The following is a 21,829-nucleotide window of genomic DNA, read 5'->3' as shown; positions in this document are numbered from 1 at the left end:
TTCCTGACCTAGTTACAGAGAACCACGACGTTACCCCTTGCTCATCATAATAAATAGATTATAACAGCTCACTGTGATTCAAAGTGGACTCTGTTATTTTAGAGTCGTTTCTATCTCCTTGGACTGTGTGTGTGTGTGTGTGTGTGTGTGTGTGTGTGTGTGTCTGTGTGGCAGTTGCCTAAATGAAGGCTGACATTTTCTGTTGCTATGTTGGGACTTTGCTTTTGGACAACAGTCCTGTGGCTTTGCATGGAATAGTTAATGGGCTTGCTGGTTTCCCTGAATTGATCCCCTTTCATTTTCTCCTTGGAGCACTTTCTCTGGAGCATGGGTTCTCACATCTTCTGCTCTTGGTGTCAGCTCTGTTTGCGTCTCTTCTGCCAAAGGGCACAACGGAGTTACTCAAAGGACTTTTTGAACTGTTTGTTCAATGAATGAAGAGCTCAGTTGGGACAGTTACTGGGGTAGCACATGCTTCCAGTGGGTCCCTGCTGCAGCATTGCTGGGCCATGACTCAGGCGTCTTGGCTTTTGCCTCTGCTGATCTCAGAAGCCACGTGGGAAGTTGGATTTGTTGGTGTGTCCCAGAGTCCGTGACCTTTTCATCATCATTTTACCTTGCATTTTGCAAGATACGCCCCCCAAACAAGCTGTATTTATAAAGTAATAACTGATCTGTGTTCTCACTTTTAATTAATCATATGTACATAATTGCCAATCAGAGCTTCTAATCAGTATGAGTTAATCAGTGTTAACATTTATTTATTTTACTAAGCACCTTCTATGTGACTGACCTATGCCAGGTGCTGGAAGCAGAAAAGTGAATAAGATTCAGGCTTGGCAGGGGCTTCCAGTATATACTGTTCTTGTTAACTCACCATTTTAGTTTGGTTAAAATGTACTGAGCACCCTCTGTGTGTTGGAGTTGTACGGAGTGCCTTGCATATCTCATCTTGACTAACTTGTGAGTTAGGTTTCACAGATGCCACTTTTCAGATGAGGACACTGATCCTCGTAGATTTGAGTCACTTGCTCAAAGACATACATTTAATATATATATTTTTAAGTAGGCTCCATGCCCAGTGTGGAGTCCAAACAGAGCTCGAACTCAGGACCTTGAGGTTAAGACCTGAGATGAGATCAACAGTCAGACACTTAACCGACGGAGCCCCCAGGCGCTCTGACATGCATTTAATTACAAAGCAGAGGCAGGATTTGAACCCAGGATCGTCAGACTTCAAAACCTTCCCACGGAGATTACAGCCACAACTCTTTGCTTCCTTCCTCCTCTTTCCTTCCTGAGGGCAGGAAGAGTGCCCTATGTTCTTTCCATGCTTTCTGGTTTCTGGCTTAGTTTTTCTCCCCAGTTTTACTGAGCTATAATTGACATATAATGACTCGATATCCATGTATTTTGTGAAATGATCACCGCCATCAGTTTCGTTAACATCAATCACCTCCCGTAGTTACACATTTTTTCTCTTGTGATGAGAATCTCTTGTAAGATTTACTCTCTTCGCACCTTTCAAATATACAATATATTACTGCTTGAAGTCTCTGTTTATAGCTGAGTTTGAAGTCTATGAAAACGCCGTGTACAAATAAGCGTGTTGTCCCCTAGAATAATGGAACTTCGAGCTTTCTGAGACATTCAGCTTATTCACTTCCTGATTGTTTCAATAGGGAAACTGAGGCTCTGAGTGATTGGGCGATTTGCCCGTGGTCCCAGTGTAAGAGCCTGGGCTTGAACTCGGCACCCCTGACTTGCAGGCCAGTTGTGTTATTTACAGTCCATTAGCTTGTTCCTGGCTAACTTATTTCAGGCTATGTAGCAAATCTCAAGAGATCTTCTGTGCAACTCTATCTAGGCTTGAGGTGAAGAGCAGCCGAAATTAGGTGATGAGGTCAGCTCATCAAGGGCAAGTGTCTAGCTGTGTTCATCCTTGTGCTTCTAATTCCCAGCACAGCCGCAGCCAGGTACACTGCAGGCGGTCAGTGGGTGCGCCTTGGATGAAGGAACTGCAAGACATGAAGGGGGCCTCCAGGGATAACCATCTCGTGTTACCTGTTTGGTAGTTGCTAACCTCCTTTTTTGCTTTCTCCCGCACAAGAGAATATTTTAGAATCAAGTTGATGGTATCCGTATTTCAGTTGGCACTTGAGCGATTCAGTCATTTACTATTGTAAACTGTTTTCCTGTTTCAATTTTGGAATAAATTAACTGGTTCTTTTGCATCTTGAAGCAGAGCAGTTTTTTAGTGTTGGCTTTTTTGTTTTGTTTTGGGGTTTTTGTTTTCTGAGGTGAGGGGTTGTTTGGCTGTGCAGGAAAGTGATGAAGGCCCTCAGTTATCACAGCACGGGTTCACGCCGGGTGTCTGGCTGGCTCAGTTATTTACCCTGCAAAAGAGACACTTCCAGATGCATGATGAGAATTTATAAAAGTAAAAATTTGTGTCCAGGACGGACATGAATTTTTTTTTTTAATTATATAAGCAGTGAGGAAGAAGAAAGGGGGAAATTCACCCACGTATCATTCACTCTGACTCATACTCCTTATTTTTCTCCTCCCTTTCAGTACTTAGCTTGGGAATATTATTACATTATTGTAATTGGAGTAAAGATTTTCTTTCCTAATGAATGACGTTGAGATGGTCCAACATATTTTTCCACATTGCTTTACAATTCCCATAATGGTGACTTGTATGTGACTTGTATGGGAAAGAACTGCTATCCCATGCAGGGTGTGTCCTGTCTTACACATTTTCCTATTACAAAAAGGCACTTTTGACTTTACAGGAATACAAGGATTTTATTCTTACTGGGAATCTGGGAAGCAGAGTGGGATTATAAGAGATTGGCCATACATACCTAGAAGGCCCTGTGCTTAAGTCAGTTATCCTATAGAAGTCCGTTTCCCACAGCTCTCGCACCCTACTGCCCTAATGAAAAAAAGAACACTTGAGATACGCACATAGAGAAACCTGGAATCAATCAATATCATAATTTTTTGTTTGCTTTTCTTTTTTTTTTTATAATTTAAATAATTAGGATGACTTACAAAAGCAATCATCTTCCCTAATTGCAAGGAGCGTTTTCCTCGTTTCTGAAACTGGGTGTTGTTGAGCCGGCCGGCAGGGCAACAGAAACAGTACAAATGTGACGGCTGAAGGAAAGCGAACCTGGTATTTTAAGTTTCTACTGGAAAAAACAACAGCAGAGGCAGGAAACTGTTGAAATGAATCCGTGCGCTCACGCACAGGTCAAACCTGTTAGGATTAGTCCTTTAATGAGGTCACCGTGTTTTAGGGGTGGCGTCGGCAGAAAGGTGCTAGTAATGGGCCGACTTGGAAGAGGAGGCTGAGCGAGCTTTCATTAACTCCGCTTGCATCATAATTTGGCAAGGTCACTGGAGAGAATCTTCTTGAGGCCACTAAAAATAGACAGTCTCATAGATCCAACTGTGCTGTCATCTCTCCTTGCCTGCTCTTTAGTCACATCTTATTTGGGGAGCTCTCTTCATTCTCCTCACCCACCTACCTCCTTTGTAACTCTGCATTCGCTTTAGGTCAGCTCCCAGACCCCGTGTGCTGGGGAGGACAGCGGAGACAGGACGTTTCTGGATCTCCTGCTCACCTGGTTGCTTTACCTTGCACTTATATCATCCTCCTTCCTTCCCTCCTTTCCTCCCTCCTTCTCCCTCCCTCCTCACTTCCTTCCTCCCTTCCTCCCTCTCTCCCTCCCTCTCTTCCTTCCTTTACACCTTCCTTCCTTCCTTCCTTCTTTCCTTCCTTCCTTCCTTCTCCCTCCCTCCCTCCCTTTCTCTATTTTACCTTAACGTGGCCCCCAATTCCATACATTTCTCTCTGCAAAGAGACTGACACTTAGAAATACTCTACATGTCACAACTGACTAAGTGAGAGGAAGAATAAATGAATGAAGGGTCGGATCTCCAAGAAGACAGAGTTCCAGGGAGAGATCAGTGGGGCTGGGAAGACCTCTGCCCCCCTTGACGGCATATCCCACGACGAATCTACTATCCTCCTCTTTCCATGCTCTTGTACCCCACCCCTCATATGTAATCCCTTCACTTCACCTGTGTGTTCTGTCACTGTCTAGCTGTCTGTCTGTAGTTTGTATACATCTGTCCATACCTTAATGTGCGCATCTGTTCACAATGAGGTTCTTTAAGAATTTAAAGGAGCCGTTTAACTCCTAGACCCACTAGTTCTATTTTTTTCCCCTCTTGATTCCATGGATTTCATTCAGATTTTTATAAATAAAATCCGACTCCAAACCCTAATATGTATACAGTGGATAAAACATAGCTGTGGAGTGAACAGAAGAAAATAGGAAGAAGGTGGGGATCCCAGAACCTCCCCATACTGTCCTCACCTACCACAGCCCCTGCTGTAGCCTCTGGGGTACCCGGAAAAACTCAGTCTTCTGATTTGTGACGTCCCTCAAACTTCAAGTCTGGGTCTCTGTGGTTATGGCTTGCAGTAAAGTCAGACAATTACGCAGTAGGTATGGCAGGAGCTGTAACCAATGTGAAGCCAAAGTTTCTGCTTTTCACCTGCTCACAGGGATTGGGGTGCTGGCTAGTGGCTGGGAAAGTGATTCCCTAGAATAACAGGGTGTCTGAGGCCTTGAGGCCTGAGTGACTGATCAAGACCGCAAGCTGTAGGTGTTGCCTGTCATCCTATCAAACACCGAGCGTCCGCGCTCAGCCAGGCCTGCGTGTGCTGACTGAGGAAAAAGGCATGATCCAGTCTCTGTTTTATTAACCATTTACATTTCCTGTGTCCTAATTGTTGACCGTTTACTTTTCTGTTCATGTTCTAACTCTACCACTGGATGAACGCTCTGCAAGAAAAGCAACCTGTCTGTCTGCTATTCTAGTGTCTTGACCAGTATCTGGCACATAGCAGATGTGCAAGAAATACTGGTTGACAGGATGAGTGGTTGATAGAGATGATGCCATGGTGAGTTGAGAGAGAGCGAGAGAGAGTATGTTTGTGTGTGTGAGATGTTGGAGAAGGAAGCTGTGTTATCAGGAGGAAATAACTTGGCCAGGGCCTTAAAGGACAAGGAACATTTATGAAGAAGAGAAGGAGAACATGTATTTTGTGCAAAGGTAAAAGTAGGAGCGAAAGTTAGGAAGAGTGGGGCAAGTGTGGTAAGTTGAGCAAAAGTGGTCATTTCCGGGAAGGGGCTGCCCCGGGTGAGGCTGAAGGCCTGCTGGCTCCCTACTGAAGGGCCTGCCCTGGGGGAAAGGCAGGTGATGATGAGGGACAGAAGTCAGAGTGCAGTTGGGGGTACCTGGGTTTGCACCCTGACAAGCGGGGTGCCTGGGGTATATTACCCGTCCTCTGTGTCTCAGGTTTCTCCACTTTCAAATAGAGGTGAGGGATGTGACCATTTGAGCTCAAGACCCAGCACAAAGCAAGGCTCGGTCATTGTTAAAAACAGAGGAGGCCAGACCCAGGAGCCCTTCAGTGTTTTGAAACCTGGAGCGGGCCTAGCAGATCCATGGTCTAGAGCAAGCCCGGAGCAGTGTGCGAAGGATGGGCTGGCTCTCACGTCCTCCTGGGAGAAGGATGCTGCCTGCACCCTCCCCCACCTCCTTCTCTCACCTGCTGGAGTCTCCAAGGGTCCTCGCTGTGCTGGTGCTGCTGTAAGCTGCCAAATATTCTAGCTCAGTTATGTTCACTAAGGATGCTACTCCCTGCCTAAGGCAGGGTCGGGTCTTCTGGGTGGGAACAATGGGATAAAGAACTGTCTGGCATCAGTGTCTGGAATGGCTGTGATGGAACTGAAGACCACTCTGTCTTCATGGGCTCTGAGTTCCTGTGTCTGGTTGTGCATCCTTGTCCCTATGTGCGACACAGCCTTGACAGGTATATGACTTCTCTGCCTGAGCTTTGTGTAGGAACCTTCATTCACATTGCTATCTTGTGCCGTCCTTTCCCATTTCTCCCTTGTATTAGGTAAAGCAGTGCTGTATGTTTGTCTAGGGCATACATCTTTGCAGGCAGCCTTAACCTTCCAGTGGGATAAAACCGGGTGTTTGTAAAATGAGTGCCGTGAATTATAGGGAGAGGTACAGAGGTGGATTCTGTGCCCTGTGAGTGTTCAACCTCGTTTCTTCTCCACAAAGACCTGGATTCCTGGAGAGCTACTAGACTCTGCTCCAGCCTCTGTCATCAGGTCTCGACTGACATTTGTCACTTCCTTCGAATTTCACTACTGCCCTTGGAAGAGGACCATAGTCACTCCTCGCGGTCTTGAACACACCTGACCCGGCATGAGGTAGGGGTGAGAATGCTGCAGAGACGTGGGCAGCCGGAGGCAGGGTCCTCGTGGGCTCTCCTCGTCACGCACTGCCCCCTCAGGGCCTCGGTCTCTCCATCTGTAAAATAATCATTAAGTCATTCATGGTTGTCTTCAAAATATTGGGGAACTACCCCCACAGTTATTTACTTAATATTTGCTTTTGACTCATTCAGTGTTTTTAAATATTTTTGAAGAAAATTATATCATTATCATTGATGGTAAACTAGTACCTCTTGCGATAAATGGAGAGGAGCCCCAAAATTGATATAATTAAAAGAAACAATATAATTGAATCTTTTCTGAACCTGAGACTACCTTTTCTATAGAGAGGTTTGTTTGGGAATTCCTACAAACGGAGACTTTCTCTTTGTTGAGATCCCAGTCGAAAGAGAATTGCCTACATCCTGACTCATTGTCATTTAATGCCAAAAATAATCATAGTAATTTGTGGGGCTCCTATCTTGTCAGGCATTGCACTCATTTCTTTAATATTTCTTTATATCGAATCCTTATAGCAGAAAACTGGTACATTTTTGGTTATGGTGATGCTGACTAATAATATTCAGTGAACAGCAAATTTGTGCTAGAAACAATAGCATGATTTGTGTGCATTTTCTCGTGTGTCCAAAGAATGTCCATTTTATAGGTAAGAGTCCTAAGTCATGGAACTGGTTCCCAAATGGGAACGGGCCTGCTGGACCTGGATTCCACCCCCTAGCAGAGGCTCTGCTTCCCTCCATCGGTCTAACTCCCTTGCTTGGCTCTCCCTCTGTTTGCTTGCTGATGTAACAACTTGGTTTGGCCCCTGGATGGGGTGTTCTGGCTTTCTTCGAGATGGCCAGACCATCTTGTCAGGGACTATGAAACCTAGCTGTCACTGCTTCTCTTCACCCCAGCAGCTAAAGGGAGACACCTGGTGTCCTCATGGTCTTCTGCACATGAAATGTCCTCATAAAGATGGTCTTTATCATGGCTCCAGGTTGGGCCCATAAAAGACTATTGGAGAGGGAGTAGTTCCCAGAGATTCCTCTAGCTCAGTGTTCCCCGGGTGTCGTCAGAGCTCTGCAGGAGGATGGTGGGATGCTTTCAGGAAGGGAACTAATTATTCCGATTGTAGAATTCTTTTTATTTTTTTTAAAGATTTTATTTATTTATGTGACAGAGAGACAGCCAGCGAGAGAGGGAACACAGCAGGGGGAGTGGGAGAGGAAGAAGCAGGCTCATAGCGGAGGAGCCCGATGTGGGACTCGATCCCAGTACGCCGGGATCACGCCCTGAGCCGAAGGCAGACGCTTTAACGACTGCACTACCCAGGCGCCCCTGATTGTAGAATTCTGTAGACTCAGAACAGAAAAGAAACTTGGGACCATCAAACGCACCCCAGTACCCACTGTCAAAAATCATTTAATAAGTTGCCAGGTAAGAAATGTGTTTTAAATATTTCCAGAGATGAGCAACCAACAAGTGAATAGTATGTGTGTGTGTATAACTTTACACACTTACAGTATCAGACAACCACGAATATGAAAGCCAAGAAGGCATAAAGAAAACCTGCTTCAAAATCCAGCCTGATTTTCTTGGATGAAGTCATAAGATAGAGATTTAATATTTGGACGCTACAAGAGAATATGTCCCAAAGCCTCTGATTCGAGTACTAGTAAGAGGACATTTGCCTGTCACTTCCACACCATTGACCCAAGCCCAGTCTGGAAAGATGACCCAACTCTACACAGCTGTTGATAATGCTATTTTTGTCTTTATTCTTGGTTCTTAATAATGGAATTAGTAAAAGCAGACTTTATTTGTAATTATTTGAGTATTTTTTTAAAAAGATGAAAACGAAAGAAGGAAAGAAATGAAACCCTGAGAGTGCGTGTGCATCTATGAGGCTGGGAAGTGAGTTCTGGGGGAACAGCCTAGGTAGAGCTTTCTACGGGGATGCTAAATTCTTGATATTGGTGTGTGAATTTTCCCCAGATCGTCAAGAATGTCAAAATTTGTGCATACAAATGAAGAATTTTATGCCACCAATAAAGTGCAGCAAACTATAACTGAAACATTTTAATGGCCCCTTCCCCGGCCGCCCCTGAATGAATCCACTGTATTTAAGGGGGTGCAATGAGGATGCAGAGTGCCTGCTAGACTCGCTCGCTGGCTCGTGTCAGCCCCTCTGTGGCCAAATTCGCATTTGTGCCTGAAGAAAATTATAAGTCACCAGCCACTGTGGGCCTTCAGAGACCCTCGCACCTAGGTCAGACCTCAGGACCAGGACACAGTTCCTCATTTCGCAGCTCACTTGTTCCAAAGCTATCTGGGAGCATTTAGTGTGCGCCTTTGCCCAATGGATCTGCAATGGGCAAGAAAACATACATGCTTTTTCCTTTGTGATGCTTATGAATGTCATGAATGTGTGCAGTTTGTATCTTCAGAATCCGTGTCTCAGAAGAGGTAAATAACAAAATGGCATTTTTTTTTCTAAGCTTAATTTTACATTGCAAAAGGATGGTCCCACTTAATTTTGAGAAAACTTGTTTTGTTTCTTTCTAAGCATAATGGCCCCAGAGAGAACATTTTCCTATTATATCATAAATCATTCACATTGCTATGGATAGTGCAGCTTGCTTTTCTTACTTTGAGAGGTAATAGCAGACCGTGACTACTTCCAGCCCACAGCAAAAACTCTGCTCTGTGTGTGTGTGTGTGTGAGAGAGAGAGAGAGAGAGAGAGAGAGAATACTTCTTTGACTCTATGAATATGGTGTTTTGCAAATGAGTTGATTTCTTGATTGTATGGAAGTTCCCCAGATTTGATAAACTGTTTAAATACAAAGTCTCAGGCCTTGGGTTATATACTGCTCATCATTTTTTTGGAGGTGCCTTGTCAGTGGTTGCCCTGTCTCTCTCTCTCTCTCTCTCTCTCTCTCTTTCTCTGGATAGTTCAGTAGTCTGGTAAAATGATATAGTCACTGGTCACTTAAAAAAAAAAATCACTGGGCTACTTCTCTAAATTAGTGCCCTAATTTATGTTTGCAGAGAGCAGTTGAGTATGGCTGTTGGATGAATTGCTTTGGTTTAAACTCCTGTGTCCAAATCCTGGCTTCCCTGCTTTATAGCTCTGTGAATGAGGGCCACTTTACTCCACCGTTCTTATCATCAATTTTCTAGTTATGAAATAAAGAAAATCATAGTACCTGATGTATAAGATTGTTATATTATATTATATTATATTATATTATATTATACTATATTATATATATTAGCCCAGGACCTAGTACATGACAAACTCTCGGTAAACATTAGAAATCATCTTTGCCTGTTTGGATTAAATTGTGTCTACATAACACCTGTCTCCTGGGGGTATAGAAGAGCTGAAATAGTTCGCATCGTGTGTACATGACGATAACCATGCCCTTAAATCCTCAAAGATGATTAAATGCTTCACTTGGCATCTGGAGTATTTGGGAAATATCGACGACATTTTTCAAACCCAGTTCTTACACAAACACATGGCTTTACCATCAGTCAGTCAGGAAGCACCTATTGGTTACCCAGTCTTGTTAGTAGTCAATTGTTTGCAAAATGATAGTCTATTTTTAGGTATAGATGTTAACTATTTTAGAAAACAAACCAAAACAGCTCAACATTGCTTTTATCAAGGCTGCATAATTTGGGCCAAGTGAGGACATCTTTGTAGTCTTTAAAAAAAATTACAAATTATACGTGTACTTTGACATCCGGTAGATACAAAGAGTAGATTTTTGTGTTTTAAAATTTTTAAAATACAGTTTTATGGTTGTTCTCCATTTAACTAGTACCATTCATCTATTTGTCCAATAAGCCGAGCTCTGTAGAGGGTTAGCCGTGTACTGACCCAGGCCAGACAAAAATGAGTATAAGATATTATATCTCATCTTTCTGTCTTCAAGAAGCTCGACGTTTCCTTGGATATAACATTGGAAGGGGCAGGCAGACATAATAAAAAAGCGCTCTCCCTGGGGGAGAAATTTAGAGGAACAGAGGTGCACAGCCTGCTGGGATCGGGGAATCGCAGGCCTTACCTGGGCGGGAGGTGAAGCTGGGGGCAGACCGGGAAGAAATGCATAAGCTGTGTTACCCGGGGTACACACGTCCTGACCTGACAGGGCATCATTTTGAGTTTTAATATTGTCAGATTTTTTTTATGTAAAGATTGCTGTCCTCTAGGAAGTGCTTCCATCAAGAAAGGAGTTTCTGTTTTGCCGTGTGCATTACTGTCAAATGCTGAGATATTCATTCACAACAAGGAGACAGAGAAGCAAAATAAAATAAACTGCAGGAGGAGGCAAATGTTCTGGGTGTGTGTGATTGTATGTGCTCTGCTTGCTTATCCTAGCGATTCTCTCTAAAATTTTACCAGTTGACTATACGGACATCCCTGAAATCTTCCTCAAGCTGGGCTGTGTTCCTTTTTGTTTGCTTGCCACCTCGCCCTCCCCTCAAAAGGTTAAAATGTAAAACGGCTGGCATTCTAGGGCAAAAATAAAATATACTCTCTTGAAGAAAGCCTCTTTCTTCTCCTTCTATTGTAAGTGTTCTCAGGTTCTGTAACAGTACATAAACAGACTCCATGTATATTTGTGATTTTTATAGTGGATGTGCTTAGATTTTTCCCCTTATTCTGATGTTTTATTCCTTTTTTATTCAGCAGAGAAACCACCAAGGCATAGCGAGAAGGCAGAGTCTTAGGAGCCGGGGAAATCTAGGTTTGAATTCTTATTTTGCTAGTAATTAGCGTTGGTTTGTTGGGTAAGTTATTTAACTTCTCTGAGGTTGCATTCCCTTCTCTTTTAGGAGGTAGGAACCAGATAACACGAGCCCCCTCCAGGGCTGTTGGCAAAACTAATGAAAAGAAAATTGCATGTAGAGGCACCGAGGCGATGGATATGGGGGGTATGTAGTAGGTGGCCAATAAAACCAAAGCTTCCAGTATCACAACTGTTGATGTGTTAATGGAGAGAAATCGAAACAGCCAACATCATTTGGGCAAGAAATAGGGATAAAATGTAGAGTAGCAGGAGGCTTGCTCATATGCTAGATGACTGTTTGTTTATTCATTTCCCAACGATATTACAAAGGCTGTGAATATTTATTTAGTTCTGCTCCCAATAGTCCTTCTAATAGGGAATTATTTGGGTACAACGAAAGACATTTGTAAATGCGGCTGATAAGACTGGCATTGGACAAGGAGTGTTTTGTTGGACACAAGAATTCTATTGTCCCCGGCTTCAGTTGTCAAGTGCCCGGAGAACCCAGAATTTATGGTGGTAGCACAATGGTCCTTTCAGGGCCCAGCGAAAGAGCTGTGAGATCCCGCTCCCCGGCTTTTCAGGGCTTCTAATCTTTTTATCGGGCCCGGACAATGCCGGATTCAGCCACTGCCTGAGCCTCCTGACTGTCCATTGGCCGCCAGGTATTGTGCGGTAATTACCATGGTGACAATGGACTCTCTCTACGCCCGTCCATCGGCGCTTTGGAAAATGGTGAGGGTTGTCACTTTGTATTAGGTGCCTCTAAAGGCATGGCTTACTTAGAAAAACTGCTAAAGAGAAATCAAGATAATCGTGTTAAGAGTTTGATTTAAAGGGCCACTGTGTCAAATCCATTTGGAGCCCAGGACGTCTTTTCGGATGTTTTCTTGTAATTACGGTCAGACATGGGGCGTCATCCCTGTGCAGGCGGTGAGGAGCTGGCCTTGGAGATGTTGCAGGAAGGCGCGAGCTGCAGGCAGCTGGCAGCCCTCAACATTCAGTGGGAGCAGAAGTCCAAGCCAAGCCGGTGAACTTTGAGGGATCCCTGAATTTCTCTGAGACACAGCTTCTCCATCGGAAAAGGACGGGTGTGGGAAATGCTTACAGATTAATACTCAGTATATGTTATATATTATATATGCAAAATACATGAATACGAGTTCTATAGAGATGCTTGTACCTCTACCAGAGGGCTTTATGAATAGCAAATATACAATAAAAGGTAGAACTAAATTTTAAGTCATGCACGGTTGAAAAAGCACAGTCTATATCTTTTTTGTAATCACAGCTACTGATTATTGAGTGTCTACTCTGAGTGGGGTAGTGCATTTATTCTTCAAAGTCATCCTGCAAAATAGTTGTTATTACCCCCATCTTCTGGCGAGGAAACTGAGACTCAGGGAGTTCTTGCTTGCCCAAAGTCAACTTGCTAGGAAGAGGCCGAGCATGGATTTTAAATCGAGTGTTTCCTCACATTCAATAGCCTACTGCTCACCCCCCTTTTTTTTTTCAAAAAAATTCAAAATCTATAAACCTATCTTACAAAATATGTTTCACCATATGGTTTGGGAACTTTGGCAATAACAGGAAAAAAGAAACACCCAGTGATAATTATTAATTGAGTGTATTCATACCTTCAGCAATGTCAGGAACACGTGACACGTACAGTAGGAAGAAGCCCCTGTTACAGGGTCCCCGGGGTCAGCTGCCTGCCTGCTGCCCCTTCTCCCGCCCACAGAGCAAGAAAAGGACACAGCGACATCAGCAAAACAACTTGGTCTTTCCATTACAACAGAAAAGCATATGGCCTTTGCTTGACTTCTTTGCCAACACATAGCCGTCTCAGAAGCCTGGTATTTCATTTGTTTATTTAATAGTAATCTATTTAATCATAGTTTGTTTCAATCGGCTTCCTCCCAAAGTACTGGAAATTCCCCATTGTGTTGTTTTAGCAAAAAGTAGAAGATTTCCGGGCTGATGTACTGGAGGGGTAGGCATGGTTTACCCCGGGAAGTAGATCTCCTTGTGGGTTCCTAAATCTGGCAGGAGAGGAATGACTTGGTGGTCGTCCAGTCCAGCCGTGCTGCTTCCTTGCTCTAAGCACTGGGCACTTACCACTTAGCTGGCTTCTTCGTCTGTAAAATGGAGCCGTCACTGTGTCCTTGGGCTCCCCTGCTCCCCTCGGTGAGGACTCTTTCCCTTTTCACCCACCACCCCCGGGCCTTACCTACACCAGCACCGCATACACAGTAAGTGTCCCAGGGTCCTGTTGATGGGGTCAGTAAGGTGGGGACTGCTTTAATCGAATGCATATATACTTTCAGCCCTTACCCTCCCCCAATCCCAGAACTACATATTGTTGTTTTTGTTCCCTTGTACTCTTAACAATGATCCTAGCCCATGCTTGTCCTGGCTGAATTCACATTCTTGAAGAGGACCCATACATGTAGATCGATAAGCCTAGGCATTTGATTTGGAGCAGAGATCCTCAGAGAGGGACAACAGGCTGACTCGTGGGTCAAAGGGAAGCCTATGGACTTGCATATACTGAGCCTTCTAAACACTTAGTGCTTGGCAAGAGATATCTGCCACAATCATACCCCCATCCTTCCCTGGCTTTTCTCTTTGCTTTTTGTAGGCTCGCTAAGGATTTCTCCATCCTGCTTGATAGCCTTGGCTTCACAGAATTCTTTTTTCCTGATTTCTTGATCTCTCCGCAGTCATAGATGGCATGCTGCGTCTGCACCCCTAGGAGGCTCAGTGCTACGGGTGGCTGAGCACAGCACTGGGCGGAGCTGGTAGAAGGCAGTGACCCTGTACTGGGAGTGGGCCAGTCATAGCACACAGGCCTTGGGAAAGGAAGGGAAGACACTCTGAGAGTAGGTAAGGGTAAGTGTCACAGTGCTAGGCTGGATTTCTGTGGCTCAGAAGGGAACACATGATTCCCGGTCTTGGGGAGTCTTGAGAGAAGAAGAGGGAAAATGAACATTCTAGGCAGGAACTCAGTGCAGAAAGAGAAGATGGGCAACATACAAGCATAGGCCTCTCAGACCAAACAAACTCTCCTCCCATCGACTCTGCTGAAAGTACAGAAACAGCTAAGATTTCCTATGTTGTTGTTTTCTTTTCTAAGAAGCATGGTGCAGTTGTATACCAACGTTTTCCGCAGAATCTACATCCTCTCTCTCTTGAATGTTTGCAGTTATCGGAATTCATAGACAATTCACCCAGCTATTTTTGCTTTCCTTCCAAAGCTCTTAATTGTCTGTGCAGGCTTTTGGTGAAAGGAGTTTTACAGGGGAAAATTTGCGGGGAGGTAAACAATGTGAGGCAAAGTGGGAGTTCAATTAGTTTTTATGGATTTGAGAAGTAAACTTTTAAAAGCACACTGGCTACAGATATAGCTGTATTATTAACTGACTGAATACTGGGGAATGCAAAGAGTAGCACAGGCTATCATGTGTGCATTGCTGAACTCGGGTCCCACCTTGGGTGTTACTGGCTGCACACCTTGGTCAAGAGTCTTACCCTTTGAATAGTGGGGTGAGAAACCCAGATGGGTTCATGGCAACCAGAGTGGTGATATGCATTGGTGAGGCCTGTGGCAGATGTCTGTTCCATTTATGGTGTACTAGTTATCCACTGCTGAGTAACATACTGTCCCCAGTTTAGCAGTTTATAACAATCACTATTACCTTTTATAGTTGAGTTTAGTGAAGTCATCCGGGTGATTTTTACTTGGGGTCTCTCATGCTGTGTAGTCAGATGGCTGGTCACATGAAGGTTTGACTGAGTTGAATGTCCAAGATGGCATCTTTGCTAACCATCTGGCACCTCAGCTTGGGTGCTGGAATAGCTAGGTATGGCTGGGTGTCTCTCTCTATCCATGCAGCTTCTCCACATGGTTAGCTGGAGTTTCCTCACAGCATGCAGGTCTAGAGTATTCAGATTTGACATGACAGCTGACTTCTCCCAGATGAAGCTTTCCAAGAGCATAAGACAGGCTGCAAAGTTTCTTATGACTCAGCTTCTGAAATTGTAGAGTGTCCCTTTGCTATGTTTCATTGGTGACCCAAGGACAGCTCAGATTCACATAGAAGGGGCCCTGGAGCATGGATATCTGGGGGTATGGTTCATTTGGGAGGGGGGCATTTTTGGAGACCAGCTCAATATGTAATGTGGTGGCAAAGTAATGTTCTTCATCAATTATGTGCTCTATGAATTGTCCTTGTGACTTTTTTCTATGACTCTATGTTCATCTGGGAATAATCCCATTGTTATTCTGTCCTCAGCATCCTGGGAATAGCACACAGTAGGAAATTTTCTTGTTCTTTCTACAGTCACCGAATCAAAATGCTATGGACACATTTGAGACTTATAATTTATTTCAGTTCTTCACCAAGAAGGGTTTTTGCTTGTTGCTGTTGTTGCTGTTGTTTGGGGAAAATGTCATGTGTGAGGAGGAGCTGTTGGACGGAACCAAGATGAGATAAGGAAAAGTGTATTTGGAAACAAAAAGGAAGCTTAATAAATAAAGTCAAATAAGAAGCTGCATCATTTCTTCCTTTTAAATATTTTATTTATTTTAGAGAGAGAGAAAGCGAGCAGGGGAAGGAGCAGAAGGAGGGGGTGGGGGGAGGGGAAAGAATCCCAAGCGGACTCCATGCTGAGCACAGAGCCTGACATGGGGCTTGATCTCACAACCCTGAGATCATGACTTGAGCCATAACCAAGAGTCGGATGCTTAACTGACTGCACCACCCAGGCACCCTAGAAGCTGTTTCAGTTCCTAATGCAAGCTGGGTCGATCCTAGAAGGTAGAAGCTGTAGAGATGAAGGACGTTGAAGAAATCCTTTATGCCATTGTGTTGAAGCTACGCCAGCCACCACCTTCCTTGGTTCAGTGCTTCAGTTTTTTAAGACGACAGCTGTTCAGACGCTCCGTATTCCTCTCTTCATTCACTGAACAGATATACACTGAACAGCTGCTCTGGGCTAGGAAATGTGTTAGACACTTTGGGAGATATGAAGATGAATCAGACCAGAATCCAGGCAGAACACAGCCCCCACACAGAAATCCAGAGTGTTCTGTAGTGAGGGAGGGGGCAGAGAGAAATGTGGTCTTGATGAAGAATTGCGGCTCTGTCAGCTCAGTGCTCAGCTCTGCTGGTGTAGGGATGACATCTCCTATCACCGCCGCCACCCCTGTCACTCTTTGCCCTTGAGACTGTCATTCCATGAGGCTCCGGCAGCACCAGAACAGTGCTTCTCCCTTGTGGAGGGAAGGTACCTACTTTGGACTCACATAGAATGTGGGTTCTCTCAGAAACTGGCTTCAAGGGTTGATATCCCCCCAACAGGTTTGTTGCTAGTGCCGGAGCAAATGTATGTGACATCTGTAGCATGGAGTAAGAAATTGGATGGATGGCTGCTCTTATCTTTTCGTCAAAGTACCAAAGGCACATATAGTGAGTCACACCACCTTTTCGTAGCTCTAAACCCATGGCAAGTTTTTCCCACTTGTCACACAAGTGTGATATTTGTTTACAACTCTCTGTTCACACTGGGACTCTTCTCCTCTAAGGGAAAAGTCTATCCACACAACTGTGTGTCCCCAGTATCTAGGAGTGTGTCATTTTATTGATTCGTGTCACCTCTAGGTTAATAATGATCCTTTCACTTTTTGCAGAAATCATTGTATTTTCGGCTCAGTGGCCTCGTGATACGCGTTCCGGTTGTCATTTGCTGAGCGACCAATCAGATGGGTGAACTGTGTTATAGAAATTGGCAGCAAGTATCCAATGGGTGAAGAAGGTAAGATGGAGCTACTTTACTGTACTATGAATGTGGAGATGGGAGTGACACCCAGCAGGCCCCTTCCTCCAACCTGCCTTTGTTTGAACGTGCACCAAATCGAAAGCAGAATCTGAGAGGGAAGTTGGCCTACTTACTTAGGCTTTGAGGAATATGTTTATTCACTGTTGTACTTGGGTTTTCTTTATCGAACACCTGTTATGTATTAGTACAAGGATGATCGTTTTTGTTGTGGTGGTTATTTGGTTTTTTTGTGGGGGAGGCATGATTATAGAAGATTCAGAGACAGAAGGAACTAAAAGGGATTCTTTAGCAAAGACTCAGCTGGGCAGACTAAGACAATTGCCATGTTGCTTTTTCCTCCTTTTCTTCTTTTGAAGAGAATTCTATAAATATGAACAAGGTGGCTTATATCCCACAGCCAAGAGGCTGAACCTTTTAGACCTCAAAAGGCAGGGCACAAGATCACAAGCCAAAAGGCTGATTTCAGCTGCCAGGCCCAGCTCTACCATTCACTGTCCCTATGCCCTTAGATTAATGAGCTCCTTCCTGGGCCACAGGGTAGTTGGACCTAGGGTCATTAACAGTTCTTAAGTTTTAGGATTTTATGAATCCATTTATCTCTTCTATCTTCTCAGTGGAAGCTAAAGCTATTTTTATAGGACATCCAAATATCCAGATAGAAATGTAAGAATTGATTCTATTAGCATGACTCCCTACATTTTAGGGTTCTAGATCCATCTATCCATATGCCTATGGCTCATCTCCATGTGGTAGTCCCCCAGGTGCCTTAAATGCAGAGGCTAAATCAAGTCATGGTTTTCTCCTCTCAACCTTCACTTTGTCCTATGTGTCGTGTTTCAGGGCAGCATCAAAAACCCAGATCAGAAACATGGGAGGGGTACCATATGCCTCTCAATCCCTTACCTCCGATAGCAGTTTATCCCTGCTGATTCCTACTGGTGCTACTCTGATTATCTCTGAAATATTTTTTTATTTCTCTCTCTCCCCACTGCCATCCCCAAACATAAGCCGGGTCGTCTTTCTCTGGAGTTACTGCAGTTGCCGCCTCACAGGTCATTGTGCCTTTGGGGTTACTTCATCTCCAGCATGATACATCTTCCATACAAATACTAAACAATGTCCCTACGTCCACGTATTATGTTACTTTCCTACTTAATCTTTTCAGTGTCAGAGATCTGATTCCGTAATAAGTGTCCAGGACCCCTTCAGGGATAGGGCTACTGTTTTGCTGTCTAGACTCATCTCTCAGCCATTCTGTCTGCACACCCAGCCCTTACTAGACACAGCCACTGTGGGATCTACTGGAGGGCACACCTGTCACTTCCCCAAAGCCCCATGATCTCTCTCTCTCTCTTCACAAGCCAACTCTTGCTCACTTTATATCTTAGCTTGGACCTCACTATCCATAAGGACTTCTCTCCAATCACTGAAGACGGAGCTATGGGTGTCTCCTAGACAACACCTGAGCAGAGATTACACCATTTACTGTGATTTCAACAGTGGGCTGTAATTGTCTATTTAATTACCTATCTTCCCGGCTAGACCTGGAGGTTCTTGAGGGCAGGACTTATTTGGGGAGCACTGTGTTCCTACTTGCAACTGCTGTATCTGGCCCAAAGTAGATTCTCAATAAATATTTATCAAACATATGAATAGAGACTTTAAGTGTATTTTGAATAGAATATGAGGAAAGGGAACTAATGTTACAGCAGAGAAAAGTCATAATAATGGCAGCTAACGGGTATCGAGTGCTTAGTACACGTCAGGCAAATAAGATATTTAAAGACATCGCCTCCCACAATCCTTGCAAAATCCTAATGTGGTGGGTACTATAAATGTCCAAGATTTGCTAAATGAGAAAACCGAGTCTTGGAAAAGATAAGTAACTCGCCTTTGGCCATATTGGCATAATTTTTATCCTTGGAAATTTTTATCTTTGAGAAATCTGATTTTAGCTAGAGCTAATGGATTTTACCACTCCCCTCTTTTCTCTTACCCCGAATGAATCTGCTCTGTTATGGACCAACCAACCAACAAACAAACCAACAAACCAGTTCCTGCCCATGAGGTGGGACTTCTTTCCTGCATCCCACGTGAGCTTTTGTGACATAGATGGTCGTCCCCTGTGACTAGACTCATGAATCTTTGGTTATTTTCCAGGTGTTGTACACTCATATGTGAATGTGAATCTGTTTGAGGACAAAACTTCAATTTGGGGAGCTCCCCAAGCTCTTTCTCCCATGTTCTGGTCCATGTTTGTTATGGCAATAAACCAATGAATGAAAGCGCTCTGTTCAAGAGCAGCACGTCCCTGCAGAGGCACCCCTAAGAGCTGCAGTGTATGACTGGCTCCCCTCAAAGTAGCATATCTTGCCCTCATTTGCTGAAGCCTGGCTCAGCAGGTGAGACGCACCCCTCCTGTAGACACCTCTGTGAGTGATGATCATTTCGTTTCTGCCAAGCCGAATGGGTCTCTTCGTTTCATCGACCCTGTGAATTCTTCCATAGAACATGCGACTGACATTTCCTATTCTTCTAGATAATAGGGACAATTAGAATGAGGTATCAACGAAGCAGAGTCAGAAGTTAAATAGAAAGTACTTGAATTTAATTTATCTGCTAGGAAACCTGCTCTATTTTTTTTCTACTTAGAAATTAAGAACGCCTATTTAGAAGAGTTCTGCTTAGCTTTTTGCAAGGAGAAGAAGGTAAACTATTCTAGTGCTTGTAACACCCTTGAAAACACACCACACACACACACACACACACACACACACACACCATGGTACAGACAGAATGGCCGTTTGATCTCCCAGGCAAAGATTCTTGTTTTACAGAGAGGATTTTTTTGAAGAAAGCAAAGACTTGTTCATGATTATACGGTAAGGTTTTGGAAGACAAAAACAAAATTAACCAATAGCTTAGGCTCTAGACTCGGATTTTTGATCCTGTCAGTTCACAATAGCAGTTCTTTCTTTCTTTCTTTCTTCTTTCTTTCTTTCTTTCTTTCTTTCTTTCTTTCTCTTTCTTTCTTTCTTTCTTCTTTTCCTTTTTTTTTTTTTTTAAGATTTTATGTATTTATTTGACAGAGAGAGATTATGAGAGAGAAAGAGAGCACAAGCAGGGAGAGCAGCAAAGGGAGAGGGAGAAGCAGGCTCCTCACTGAGCAGAAAGCCTGACATGGGGCTGGATCCCAGGGCCCTGGGGTCATGACCCGAGCCGAAGGCAGATGCTTAACCAGGCAGCCCAAGGGCAGTGTTTCTAGAAGGTACCTGTGGCGTGCTATGCCCAGAGCCAGAGTCAAAGGGGCACTTCACTTTTCCTCGAGGAGCTGACAGTCAAGTTGCTCTGTATAAAGTGCTCAAAATCCAAGCAGGAAAGAAAAAGAGAGTGATGGGGTAGAGAGAGGGATAAAGAAAGAGAAAGGCTTTTAACAAACGGCAGGGAAGTGGTTTGCGCTTGCACGATCAGCTCTCGGGCTGACCTCCAGGGAGACCCACTTGAGCTTCATCCCTGGCACATGTTTCACTTGGCTCCGTCCTCAGCGCAGGGGAGGAATTATCTGGGTTAGCCACAGGATAGGCCTTCTCAGCCCTGCTACCTCGCTGGGCTTTCATAGTAGGGCACTGGGGCACAGAGAGGAATGTCTTGAAGTGAAAAGTATTTGCACTTATGTTCATGAAAAGCTTCCACACATCGAGATCCTCCTGAGTGATCATCAGCAGGGGCTAGTGGTCACAGGTCACCCAATTATCTTTCATTTGCATAAAAATCAATCCCAAAAAGCCACTTGGGGGGGCAGCTCACCTGTGCTGAAGTAGCCACCAGGCTCTGCTTTGTCCCTGACAGTTTGAAATGTTGGCAGCCTGCCTTCCAAACCCCTGTGCCTGCTGGGTCTGTCTGTGAAGGCACATTTCCTATTTCAGGATGTAGGCCACTGTGGAGAAAGAGGCCAAGTATCTGTCTATAGCTGGTGTCACTTGCATAAAAAAACAGACCGTCAGTCCGCTCGCTGACTCCTTTGCAGATCTTCGGTGTGTACGATGTGACTGTCAGTCCTGCAGTCAACTAAGAATTACAGGACGCTCTCATGTGCCAGGCAGCACGAGTGCCCTACCCTTGCCTGAATCAATACCGAAGGGAAACACTTCAACCACAGTTGTGGTTCTGTAATCTTGCTTTCTTTAACTAATGATGAACAAAATGCAGAGGCCGCTTCTGATAATAACAGTGAGAGCTGATACTTAACGAGCAAGTCCATGAGCAGGCACCGGCCTACGTGCTTCACATCCATGATCTCGTTGGACATCACCAGAACTTTGGGTGGTATGCGCAGTCATCATGATTCTTTTATAGATGAGGACCCTGAGGTTCAGAGAGGTTAAAATCAACTTGCTGAGGGACACATGATTAACAATGTGTAGAGCCAGGGTCTCTCCTCCTGAGCACCGACTCCTCCAGTTCTTTGTAGCTTGCCTTCCAGTCTTAGCGAAGCTGGAGGGCACTTACGTTATCATTCTTTTGGTATGGCTGTGTCCTCCATCTCCACCTGGGTTACAAAGGAGACCTAGCGGCTTCCGGCTAATGCGTTAGTATTCAGCTGAACGTGTGCACTGAGTGAGAGGTAGCACGTCGGGAGAGGCAAAGAGAACCCTGGAACTGTTCACTTACAGCCGTCGCTTGAGAACTGTTCTTGTTTTAGCCATTGCACTAGGTACTGGAAATAAAACAGTGGGTCAAATGCACATGCCTCTGGGGATACAACAGTGAAACTAAAGTCATGCCTTTGAAGACCCTCCCTTCTTGTGATGGAGCCCAGCTGGCCGACAAACGACCGTGGTGCATAGCTCCTTCTAGACAGGTCTCGGCTTCC

The 21,829-nt window shown here is 44.4% G+C and overlaps 1 protein-coding gene across 1 annotated transcript in view; it reads left to right on the top strand.

Moving 5' to 3' along the window:
* CDH11 (cadherin 11) overlaps positions 1-21,829 on the top strand; it is a 146,257-nt gene that overhangs the window by 45,668 nt on the left and 78,760 nt on the right. Inside the window, exon 2 of the mRNA XM_040633392.1 lies at positions 16,808-16,932. The gene's annotated coding sequence lies outside the window, so the exon portion shown is untranslated. The remainder of the gene's footprint in view (positions 1-16,807; positions 16,933-21,829) is intronic.

This window comes from Ursus maritimus, unplaced genomic scaffold (genome assembly GCF_017311325.1).
Source record: "Ursus maritimus isolate PB19 unplaced genomic scaffold, ASM1731132v1 scaffold_19, whole genome shotgun sequence".
Classification (NCBI taxonomy): Eukaryota; Metazoa; Chordata; class Mammalia; order Carnivora; family Ursidae; genus Ursus; species Ursus maritimus.
The sequence above is the reverse complement of the archived record's forward strand: the minus strand, read 5'-3'. Positions and strand labels throughout refer to the sequence as shown.